The sequence below is a fragment of the Triturus cristatus genome, chromosome 5_1 (genome assembly GCF_964204655.1).
Source record: "Triturus cristatus chromosome 5_1, aTriCri1.1, whole genome shotgun sequence".
In the NCBI taxonomy this organism is placed as follows: Eukaryota; Metazoa; Chordata; class Amphibia; order Caudata; family Salamandridae; genus Triturus; species Triturus cristatus.
This window is the reverse complement of record NC_140587.1, coordinates 806,396,458-806,408,017: the sequence shown is the minus strand read 5'-3', so window position 1 is coordinate 806,408,017 and position 11,560 is coordinate 806,396,458. Positions and strand designations below refer to the sequence as shown.

General features: G+C 46.1%; 1 protein-coding gene across 1 annotated transcript in view; it reads right to left on the bottom strand.

Moving 5' to 3' along the window:
* MYL12B (myosin light chain 12B) overlaps nucleotides 1-11,176 on the bottom strand; it is a 22,925-nt gene extending 11,749 nt beyond the window's left edge. Inside the window, exon 1 of the mRNA XM_085605834.1 lies at nucleotides 11,040-11,176. The gene's annotated coding sequence lies outside the window, so the exon portion shown is untranslated. The remainder of the gene's footprint in view (nucleotides 1-11,039) is intronic.
* Between the last annotated feature and the right edge of the window lie 384 nt (nucleotides 11,177-11,560).

The window sequence follows — 11,560 nt, the reverse complement described above, 5'->3', positions numbered from 1 at the left end:
CTTCACGTCTTCTCTTTTGGATAGAATGCCTGGCTGGAGAGAATGCCTGGCTGGAGAATGTGCTAGCACAAAATTACCCCTCCATCTTAGTAGAGGCTGACAATTGTCCTCTCATACCAGGGTCTGGGGCTGCCTCCATCCGACTGCAGGCAGTTTCTCTGTTCCTCTAGTACTAGAGGCCTAGGAGTCCAGCCTCGCATAACTGACGTATTTATCCTGGGTGGATGCTGGGGCGTTCTTGTGTGTGTACACAAGATGATTGGGATGTCCTCAGCACGGTCCCAAACGAGCGTTTGCCACTGGCAAGTAAATCTGGCGCTGCAGCTCCTTCCCCTGGTTTGTGTTCCTTTGTGCTGCTCCTCCTTTCCATTAACAATCTCAGCCCTCGGGTGGTTTATCATGTCTGAGTTTTGCTGCATATCCACAGAGGATGTGGGCAAGAGAGATGGTCCTTCACTCAATACAGTAGCATAGGAACCTGGGGGTAGTTTTTGTTGTGCTTTTAAGTCTCTTAACTTTCACATTCTGCAAAGATATGCCCAAGGTGCACCTCTACAATTAACGGATGGGAACAACAGTCTGCCCCAATACAAATAAGTGACTGCGTAGTGCTTCTGCTTCTCACTTCTGGTTTTCTCTAGGAAAACCTAAGAAAGGAGTGCATTCTTACTGATGGAGGTTAGCAAAAACAAACAAACAAAAAACAAACAACAATTGTAGTTCAGCCACTGCATGGACAGACGATTTCCTTAAGCAGAGACGGTTATAATTCGGTCTTTGATTTATCAGTTCCTTCATGAACATGTGTGCACTGTCCCAATTGGCATGCCCTCATTTCCAACCATATCACAGCAGCAGGCGCAAAGTGGCTGCCAGGAAGCACACAAACCTCATGAGGGTGCCCCTTGGAAGGAAGGGACAGTGGTACCAGCCACTCCCAAAATCCCCCTGCAGGAGAATTTGCAACTCCCCCTCAACCCCTGAAACAAAGGCCGAATTGTAGCCTCAGTTGAAAGGTGGACCAGCAGCTTCATAAAGCTGGTTTGCCTTTCAATACTTTGATGTTCCATTGGCAGGTTTGAGCCAACACAGGGAACAGCGCATTTTCTGCGATACAGCATGCTGTTCTAGTCAGTGCCCGGGGCAAATGCTTAAATGTGCAGTGCGGGACACGTCTTTTAATGTTCCTTTCCCAATACCAAGACACTTTTCTAAAGCACACACGCAGCGCCATGCAAAAGCTAAGCGACTTCGCCAACCACTCATTTCAAAAGACAAACAAAGCAAATACGAATCTTTCTCTTGGTACACGCAGAGGAGCATGGAAGCCAGGTCTGGAAGTGAGGAAGAGACCAGTTGCAAGCATTTATCGGTGTCTGCACTATACAATTAAACAGCCACCAAAATACTGAAGGTCTGTATGCAAGACCTAAAAATGTGAGATCACTGACAACATGGAACCACAGCGCCAGGCCATACGATTACCAGTGGCCCCTCATCCCAATTTCTGGCCCATACTGATACTATCACTGGACCAGGGTAAAATAGTTTTTAACACCTGATGCACCTGTATTTCCAGAGTGTTTGGAGCTTGAAAGACCCAGAAACCACACAAAAAAGACAACCTAATTAAGGTTTCTTAGTAATTTTCAGACCCATGCGAAAATCTCCCGTTTATGAATGGGTTCCAATTAGGAGTGTAAAAGGTATGTAACGCATCGGATAACTATCGGATGCGTTAAATAACTCACTCTTCGTTAAATTTCGGCAGGTCCAACCTACCGTAATTTAACAGGCAAAAAAATATGGTATTACCGTAGCATGCGAATGTTGGTGCGTTAAACACCAAAATCTGCATGTCATTACCCAGAATAGGTGTTATTTATCACACCCTAAACAAAGAACCCCGTGGTATCGTTATTTATCAGGGGCAATAAATAACACCTCAGGTCGTAATCAGGGCCATAGTTGGAAAGTTCAGGGTGTTCTAATTCAACAGGCTATGAAAGACCCAGTTTTTCAACTCAGCAAAAGAGCTACAAAAACCGACGCGGATGGGTGCCATTAACTCTTGGCATCTCCTATGGAGAGCTTGCACCATAGTTCAATGGAGAATACTTGTATTTGGCGTTGATAAAACTGCACTATAAAATCAAGACTGCCCTCTACACGAACTTCACACTTCTTGTAATGTTTGAGAAGACCCTAGATTCATAAGCGAATTAGGTAAACAAATTTGGTGTGTCGTAACGCCTTTCTTCAGGCTTTGGAAACAGAAAAACAGACACTAGATGTTAACATGTTCTTCAGTGCCCTTTAACAGCAGTAGAATAGGCACGCCCTAAACTGTAGGCTCCGAAGGGGACAACTTGATAGCCAGGTTTTCAATTTGGGTGCACCATACCCCTCTACTGCAATGTGTCACAAAAACTGTGCCTCAGGCAGACATACAGTCCTGACGACAGGCCTTCACAACTTACTGCTAACCACTTCGAATCTCAATCAGGAATTCAAGTTATTTGCAAGCTACTTGGGAGAGGGGGGAAGTTTACAACGACCTAATCGCTGCCTCAATTTCCAGGGATATATCGTTTGCAGTGCCACTACCCAAAAGAAACAGGTTTGGCCATCAGCCAGCCTATCCTACATAGTTTCTGCGAGAGATCACCAAAAAAATTCAGTCACGTCATGCAACTACACGCAGTCACTCAATTGGTTTGTCCAGATCTGTGGCTTCCGTGAGAACGGAGAAGGAATTTATCACAAAGAAATGCGGTGCTGGTGGACCCCTAGAATTTAAGACCCCTGGAGGCTTGGATATTTATGGGTCCCCTGATCGGGGAGGCATCTCCCAAATATACAAAGCCCTGGTTAATCACTGGCCATGTACACTGGCGCCTCGGAGGAGCAGTGGAAAGGGGTGGCTGGGCCAGTTGAACGAGAGGAATGTATGGCGTCACACACCCTAGCCATCTTAGCCCCACTACACGCCGTGCAACTGAACTATCTGTACCTACTACACGCACATGGGTCTGTGGAACACCTGCAGATTATTGGTCCCCGCATGCACTAGATTTCTAAGAGAGGTTGGAGAATTGTATGATTTAGAAGTGCCCAGCTATTCAGCCATACTGGGCATGAACCTGAAGGCCTCCCTTAAGTTCACGCAGCTTTGCCTCAGACGAGTTGTGGGGTCCAAGGAGAGACCGCATTCTGGTGGACTTGGGTAGTTACTAGCAAAGAGACGTGGCCAAATACTGGAAATCACGAGCAGCTCCACCATTAAGGGAAATGGATGACAAGCATGGACCGATAGCAAAGCTGGATGAACTTATTTCCGTTGCACCAAGACACAGGTTTCTCACGAGGCTGCCAAGATAAAGCAGTCCTAAGTGGGATGTTTTGTCTCAAGCACACCTTTGGTTACTGAATACACAACTCGGTTAGTTTATCGTCTATTTTGCTGCATCTTCAGTGTTTCCATTACAAGCATCTGAACGTGTTGCAATAGCATTTTACACTAGCACAACACAACTTAAATGAAATACTTGGTGGGCATTTAATAAACAGAACAAACCAAATTCTGAAACCATGCCCTGCTCTCTATGTTCCTACCCAAGTAAACTCAGGACACACCAATCTCGGCTAGGTAAGAAGCGCAGCCAATGAAGGAGTATGCTTTTGAAGAAAATAATACAATTCCAACATTGGTAAACAACATGTGGCATTTAATGATAAGCCAGTCAGACTGTTTAAAATACTAAACAAGTAATTTGACACGGGTTGGTTACTTGACAATCATGTACTATAAAACACTAGTGGTGAGGGATTTCAACTTCATTTTAAGATGGAAGGCTGCCAGAAAGAACCCTGGCTTATTTGGTTACCACTTTCTCTTCTGCCTTCGAGACTTTAAGCACTTAAAAAAAAAAAAAAACACAACAACAACAAAAACCCCACAATCAATAGGTCTTCTCTGGAAATATTGACAAGATGTGTTAATTGGGTGGGATCGGCAGTGCGGACAGAGAACACACTCGGTCATTGTTCTTGTATTCTGCCAAAGGTGCATGGTTATGGACCTATGTCACGTAAAAAAAATATTTCATAGTGTGGGTAATTTGTAGCAGCCCTAAAATCCTAGAGACACAGCTAGTTTTCTAAAACTGACCCCCTTATTTTACTTCGATATTTTGTATGGCACAACAAATCCACCCGCGCACGAACACTACATCATAAAGCGTTATGCATCAACCACGCTCTTCAACTCAACCAGTTCATGGAAAGCACAAGAACATGGGGGTGTGAGCACACTTTTTAATCCCAGAATGCTTTGTATCGAGAAATCATAAAAAGATATGTTTAAGATACTAGAGGGGTGACCAGGCAAGGTGACATAGCAGTTTACATTGAGTATTCCGGAAGGGAGACGGAAAGCAGATTAACTTGTGGAGCCTTGGCACAGGAAGTTTCAGACCAAGGCAGTAGCATGCAGGGAAAGATTAATTAGAGGGTGACGAGTACGCACAGGAGAGGCTGAGAGAAGGGATACAAAAAATAAAATAAAAGAACTTTGGGAGAACGATGAGCTCCCTTCTACATACAACTAACCAACCAAATTCCCATACATTACACTACAAACTCGTCCTTAGTATTTCCCCCTTCTCTTGCCTTAGTTCAGGTCAATATTGAAGCATGCACTACACCAAACTAACTGTAGACCCCCCTTTGTAATCTGGGCACACTGCTATTTTCCTCTTGTAGGCAAAAGCAGCAGTGCAGTTTAGACATGCCCGAACCTTCAGGATGGGGCGTACATGAAATTACTAAAGAGAGAAGGTGTATGCAGCTATTAATCAAAAAAGCATCATCAAAAGAGATCAGGCAACCCTCGTCAAGCAATCCATTTGGTTGATGGAGGCATTATAAGCTTCAAACTGTGGGCTTATTTACAAGCCCCTATCCCCACCAGTGACATTGAGATGGCGATGGGGGCCTCGCCTTATTTACAAGACGTGGCCCAACACTGCCTTGTAAGGCACCCGTTCGCCCTGTATTTAGCATGAATGGGGAGGGCAATGGGTGTTGCACCACAACACCCATTTTGACGCAGCTGCAAAATTAAAACCAGGGAAAACCTAATCTTAAACAAAAGAAATGAGGAGAAATGCTTTTTCTCCTCGTTTTTGCTCTTCCCATTAGAAACAGCAAATTGCCTATGATTGTTTATGTGCAGGAAGGTCAGCCTTCCTGCACATAAATAATCATTTTAAAAAAAATGCAGTTTTGCAACTTATGTGCATCAAGCAGCACACTTACAAGTTACAAAACGGCATTTCAAGATTGTGTGCAGGAAGGTCCCTCTTCCTGCACATAAACAATCTTCCCCTCAAGCACAGGAACCCGTGCAAGGGCGACTGCATTTGCGCTAGGCAGCTAAAGTAAGCACCAGCGCAGGGGGAAGCGGAGGCTGCACCATATTCTAGTAAATATGGTGCAGTCCTGCATTTCTAAAGTGACGAAACGGGTTAGCCTTCTTGGCTTAACAACACGCTTTGCCACTTTATTGTAAATATGCCCCTGGGTGCCTTCATAAGAGGTTTGTGAGAAGTTGGCCTGGCATATGCTGGTCACTAGTTACAGTGGCCACCTTGCACCAGTCCAATTCGACTCTTATGGTAGATAGGTTTAAGACAACCTTTTTAAAGAAAGCTATCCTAGTGGTAGCTGTGGAGAGCAGCTTTTAGGCTAAGTCTCAGAAGAATGTAAAGCAGCTTGTTTTACCTTATAATCTCTGTAACTACCAAATTAAAGGACACCACACAGGTATATATATCAAATATATATGTATTTATTTCTAGATACACTCAAGTATTCGGGGGACCCACAAGCCAAAGGGATGGCGAAGACGCCTCGTGAGGAAATGCTTTGCAGGACCCCACGGTCACTCCGGATGGGGTAGGCTTCTGATTCTTGCTGCAAAACCTGCTGGAGGCTTGGGCCACAAATGGTCCAATGCACAAGTTCGTAGAACGTCGTGAAGGAGTTGCACTCCACAATAGTGCACGGTACCCGGGTATTGCTGTTCCTCGTCACTCGTGGGGTCCACTCGCCACAGCTTTGCTGGGGACTCACAATGGCCGTCGATAAGTCAGGAAATCCACTTCCGGGGCAACAGGGACTTTGGACTCCAGCGGGAAAGTTTGCGACCGTTGATTAAGGGTTTCGGTGCCTTCCAAGCAGGGGAGTCACTCCTTGACTCCAAGGGAGATTCTTCTGTCTTCCAAAGGAAGTGGAACGTCGAAGGTCCAGGATTCTTCTTCTAGAGCGCCGTCCAGGGTTATCTGATTTGCAATGGCAAGGTTTCCCTATCTTATACTGAAGGTAGGGGAGGGACTAGCTCTATGACCACTCCTCTGGGAGGGTTAGGGTAGTTACATCCACTTCTCTTGGTCCAGTTTCGCGCCAGAGCAGGGACAGGTACCCCTGAACCGGTTTGAGCTGGCATATGCACAGAGGAGCCTACTGCTCCCCCAGTGCAGGACTTCAAAGCACTCTAGGAGTGCACCCACCCAGCCCCAATACATTAAATCCTGTCTGGAAGGTGGTGACACCTCCCTGTGACAAGATGCCTATTGTTGGGCCTCCTCCACTGCGAGTTTGTCAGCAGCTGGAGGGCAGCCCAGTGTCTGTGCTGGTGGCATCCATTTTGTGATGCCAGGGCTCTTTCAGATTTCTACCGTGTTACCACAGTAGGTACATGTCGTCCCCTCTAGAAGGGTGGGATCATACTCCCATACCAGTTACTGCTGTGGGGGTATGATTCCAAGTTGGTTGACACCAAACACGACATGTTTTGATGCAGTCATTCCAAAGTTAGCATTTACCAGTAGGTTAAAATGCACTTAAGAGTATATGGTTTAACCGCATTCACAAACAGCCACAGAGAATAGACTCTGCCTGCTGCAGAGGGGTCCTGCTCATGCAGAGGCACCTCCTCACATTGAATAACAAGCACCCTGCCCTCAGGATTGATAGGGCCTGCCATAGGGGTGACTGATAGGTTTATATACGTGTGTGTATGGTGAGCTATAGGGAACCTATACCTCTGTGAGGAGTGCCAATACTACCTCACCCAGGCTGCAGTAGCAGGCCTGTGGTGTCAGATTTAGTCTGCTTCCCAGGGGTGGCATAATACATGCTTCAGCCCCTGGTAGGCCTGTTAAGTACCTATGCCCTTGGTACCTAGGGTACCATATACTAGGGGCCCATAAGGCACCACAGTATCCAATCACTAGTGCATCTAGTATGCACTCCAAGTTGTTTAGAGAGAACAGAGAGACTGGGGCCCTGACAAGCAGGGACCCAGCCAGACTATAGCCAGAAACCAGTGTATACGTCAGAAAAAAAGTGGGGGCAACATAAGTGCAGATCCTACTCTCCTACAAGGTTCTATTAAGTCGTGTATTTGTGTTGCCTTCTTTTTGGTGTTTCATTCCTCCCACACCAGGGGTGCATTTGTTTCGACTCACAAAGCCAAAATCACATCTCATGCTTCTCTGCAGAGGTCGGATCTAGCTTTCACCTAATCTACAGGAGTGCTTTTGTTCCCCATGCCTATCCCCACAGGGGAAACTAAAGGGCCACAGAGGTAGAAGACGTCCACTGTAAGACTAACCCCCATCCGCACTTAGAAGCCAGCAAGGAAAACAGAGTTGTCCCAGGCTAAGGATGAAAGGGACCTACTCCCTTCAACCTCTTCAAAAACCTGTTTTCACACCTGGCAGGACCAGGGAGGGCATAAAAAGCACTTACCACCCTTCTCGATTTCACAACTGGATTCCTGAAAGGCAGTCTCAACAGCAGGCAGAAGCAGCAGCACATAGGAACTGAAGTAATGCAATGAGTCACAATGACACAACTACGGGGAGATTTGCAGAAACGAGGAGGTGAGGGGTATAACTGACCGTGTAGGTTCAGCTTGGATAAGGATAGGTATGGCCACTGGGCAGTCCTTATCGAAGTGAAGCATGGCTATTGCAATTGTAAGGCCACCCACAGTGCTTGTCTTCATAAAGCACAGGTACCGGAAGTAAACGACCATCTGCATGCTTGATGACTATAACCACATTGAGTGTGGTTTGTCATAAATTATTAATCACAGCTACCAAACAGCGACAACCCGTGCCCACATGGTAGGCCTGTTTGGACGAAGTATTGGACAGTACTGCTGGTTGAAAAGTGCACAGCAATGAGTGTTCAGGGGAAAAAACTATTGCAAAGCTATCTTCCCTTTTAATGTACAACGCAAAGTGAATATGAAATGCTTGCTTGGAAGTGAAAGCAGCCAATAAATTGCAGCCTTTATTGTCCCATACAAGTATTGCCTCATAAAGGAGGCAATACTAGTTTGGGAGAATGCGGATGGGTGACCATCCCAGACAGGATATAGCCATTACAACGCAGCTGTCACAATGCATTACATTTACTTCTCACGCCTTACAGCGCGACTACCTTTACCATACATAGCCTTTAACACGCATGGTTCAACGACAAGTATGCCTTACCATGCATGATTTAACAACGAGTATGCCTTACCACGCATGCATTTACAACGAATTTCATTTTAAAGGCACATGCGTGATAAAAGGTAGCCCGGAGCGAATGGTGGGAAGTGCGACGTAAAAAAACTAAAATTTGTTGGGACGTCAAAGGGACTAGTAAGTAGTTTTCAGGGCTGGGGACCGGGATTTAGGGCATGTGCAACTTTTCTGGTCAGGGTAGTTTTCAGAGCTGGGGGCCTGGTAGGGGGCTGAGAGGCCAGTTTTAGGGCTGGCGTGGAGTGGTGTATAGGGCTCAGGGTGTGGGAGGGGCTGTGGTGGGTGCCAGCGGTTACAAAGCTGGTACCATTACCACACGTAACATTTCACATGCGTATGTCTTTACAACAAAATGCGTTGTAAAGACACGAGTGGAAACGGTAACATGTGGTAATGGTCCTGCATTGTAAAGGCATGTGGGGTAATCGCATGCAGGATTACATCAAACAACCATCTCAGATGTACCACCACTACACACTTTGTGAAAGGTGAGGAGATAGCTGTGCTTGGCTTCTGCTCATGCCCAGCAGCAGACCGTACTCCTATATGGAGGTAGCTAGATGCTGTACCCAAGCACACTCTTGCATGAGGGCAACCTTAGTCAAAGTTCTCAGTACCAAGCATAGAGCCTGGATCAGTGCTATGGGTCACTATCCACCATTAGGCAAGCTTCAAGGGCATAAGGGGAGTATTTGCATAGGTCTACCCTATCAATCCCCCTTTTAACAAGGTAGACCCTGCTTACATTGTCCACCAATTTGGCAAGAACTAAAAACATACATTCAAACTTAAGCATGTCTTTGGAGTGTGACTAAATAAAACAGTAATAAAAGTATACAAGAGAATGAGTGCAGTATCTGAATCTTTGTAACATTAATTAATAAACCCAAAGAATAGAAGGCAGCTGTCCCAATTTAGGAGGAAAAAGGTTTGTCTATATTACATTGTTGCCCTCAAACATCCCTCGTCGGTTTTCATAATGCCGGACCGACTGTAATTCTACTTAACTCTTTGGGCCTAATGACGAGCAGCACCAACCCCACAACTTCAAGCGCACTTCCAAGCTCATAAAAAAAAAAAAAAAAAAAAAATCATATCAATAGATAGCCAATATAAAAGTACATTTTCCGGCCGGTGTCTCATTTTGAGAAGGGTTGAGGCTGCTTTCTCTGTGACGCTGTTAAATGTCCCCAAGCAGTTTAACGCTTTTAAATACCTAATCTCTAGACATATATTAAAAAGCACAGTATGAAGGCACACTAAACAAGCGAAAACATATGGAGTTTGTTGGGAGTTGCCAGATGTGGGGCGATTGCGCAGTCATGCAGGATTACACAAGTGCAGTGAGGCAACAGCCAGGAGTTAATTCAACCGACGTGCACTTTAGGGAGGGAAACGTAAACAGAGAACCCGCGGACAGGTCGCAAGGCGGTGCTCGTCGTCTGTCTTCCCACCCCACATTAAAGCAAAAACCTCCTGTTGGACAGCCACGCCCAAGGAAGGAATGCGACAGGCAGGCTAAGGGCCAGGTGAGCCCCACAATCTCAGGAGAACTACACGCGTAGAAATATATTGCAGCCGCATGTGGCAACATGCCTCGTAACACCATCAAACAGCTTACCGCATTTCAACAAAGAGTATTGCATGTTAGGATCTACCATTTCTTTTTCAACAGTGAACGACGTTTTACAAACCTAAGCTTGCAAAGTTATTTTGGTTGAAACGTGTTGGCTGGTCACGTGACCTGGGAAAACTGCGAAGCCACGAAAAAAGCTCAATTGCAATGACACGTTTCTCCTGCACATGACCAATGTAAGAGGTGGTGTACGTTAAATGAATACGGACCCACATGGAGTGAAGGGTCGCACTTCAAGCGAGCATCCTTCGTAAATAACCGGGCAGTACATATTATACAAATGTAACATTCAGTACATTAGGCCCATGTAAAACAAACGCAGGTTCCCCCACCGCGGGGGAAGGTAGGCGATCAAATCATACAACCTTCCACGCGTGTACGTCAACTCTCCCAAATCGCGAAACAAAAATAATGTTATCTCCCTTGAAAAAAGAATCAAATTCGAGGCAAATCACAATAATGGAAACTAGCGTTAAAAGGTAGCCTCTCCTAATTTTGTTGCGCTTATGGCACACAACTCAGGAGCTGGCCACACCCCAACAACTGTGCCAAGCCGCCCCGAGAGCACAGCTCCCAGCAAGGCAAGAAGCCAATTCGTGACTCTGAAAGATTCAACGAAGATCAAATCAGCCCCTAAACTTACGACAGACCATCAACCAAGATGACCCGGTTAATGAGTATTACACAATTAGCTTCGCATGGAGATTTCTGATTTTTTTAAAAAAAAAACACATTAAGATACCGATTTGGGCGGACCTTTGACAAGGCCGCGCTTCCTCCATCTGACCCCTACAGCCACTCACCCGAGGTTGCGGTGGGTTGGAAGACGAGGAAGTGTGCAGTGCGGACTCCTTCAGATGTGACAGACCTTCGACCAACAACAGCAGTGAGAGCCCGGCCAAGAAACCCACCAACACTCGCCCTACCCTGTCCGGCTGCCACTTCCTGGTCCAGAGGTCCCCGGAAGAAGAGGGCGGGCCACGGAATCTACCAATACAGGGAGACTAAGGCGGAGGGGAAAAGCTGACGCTCCAACGGTCCGCTAAAAATGCTGCTTCCCTTTGACCAAAGACACAAGTTCTTTGCTTTTAAATTAACGTGTATCTCTTTGGATAATGTTCCCAGAGAGGCATGCTATGCTGTTGAATGCGGATGAAAACAAGCTTGTAATTCTCCCCCACATAAAGGTTTGGTACAGTCCAGTTACAGCCACACATTCCACGGCTCCACACGGCGATTGGCTGTGAGTGAGCATGTCCTTGTAGGGGAAGAAACGCTGGAATTTCCTGTTGGTGACATCATAGAATGGGTGGGGCTCCAAGAG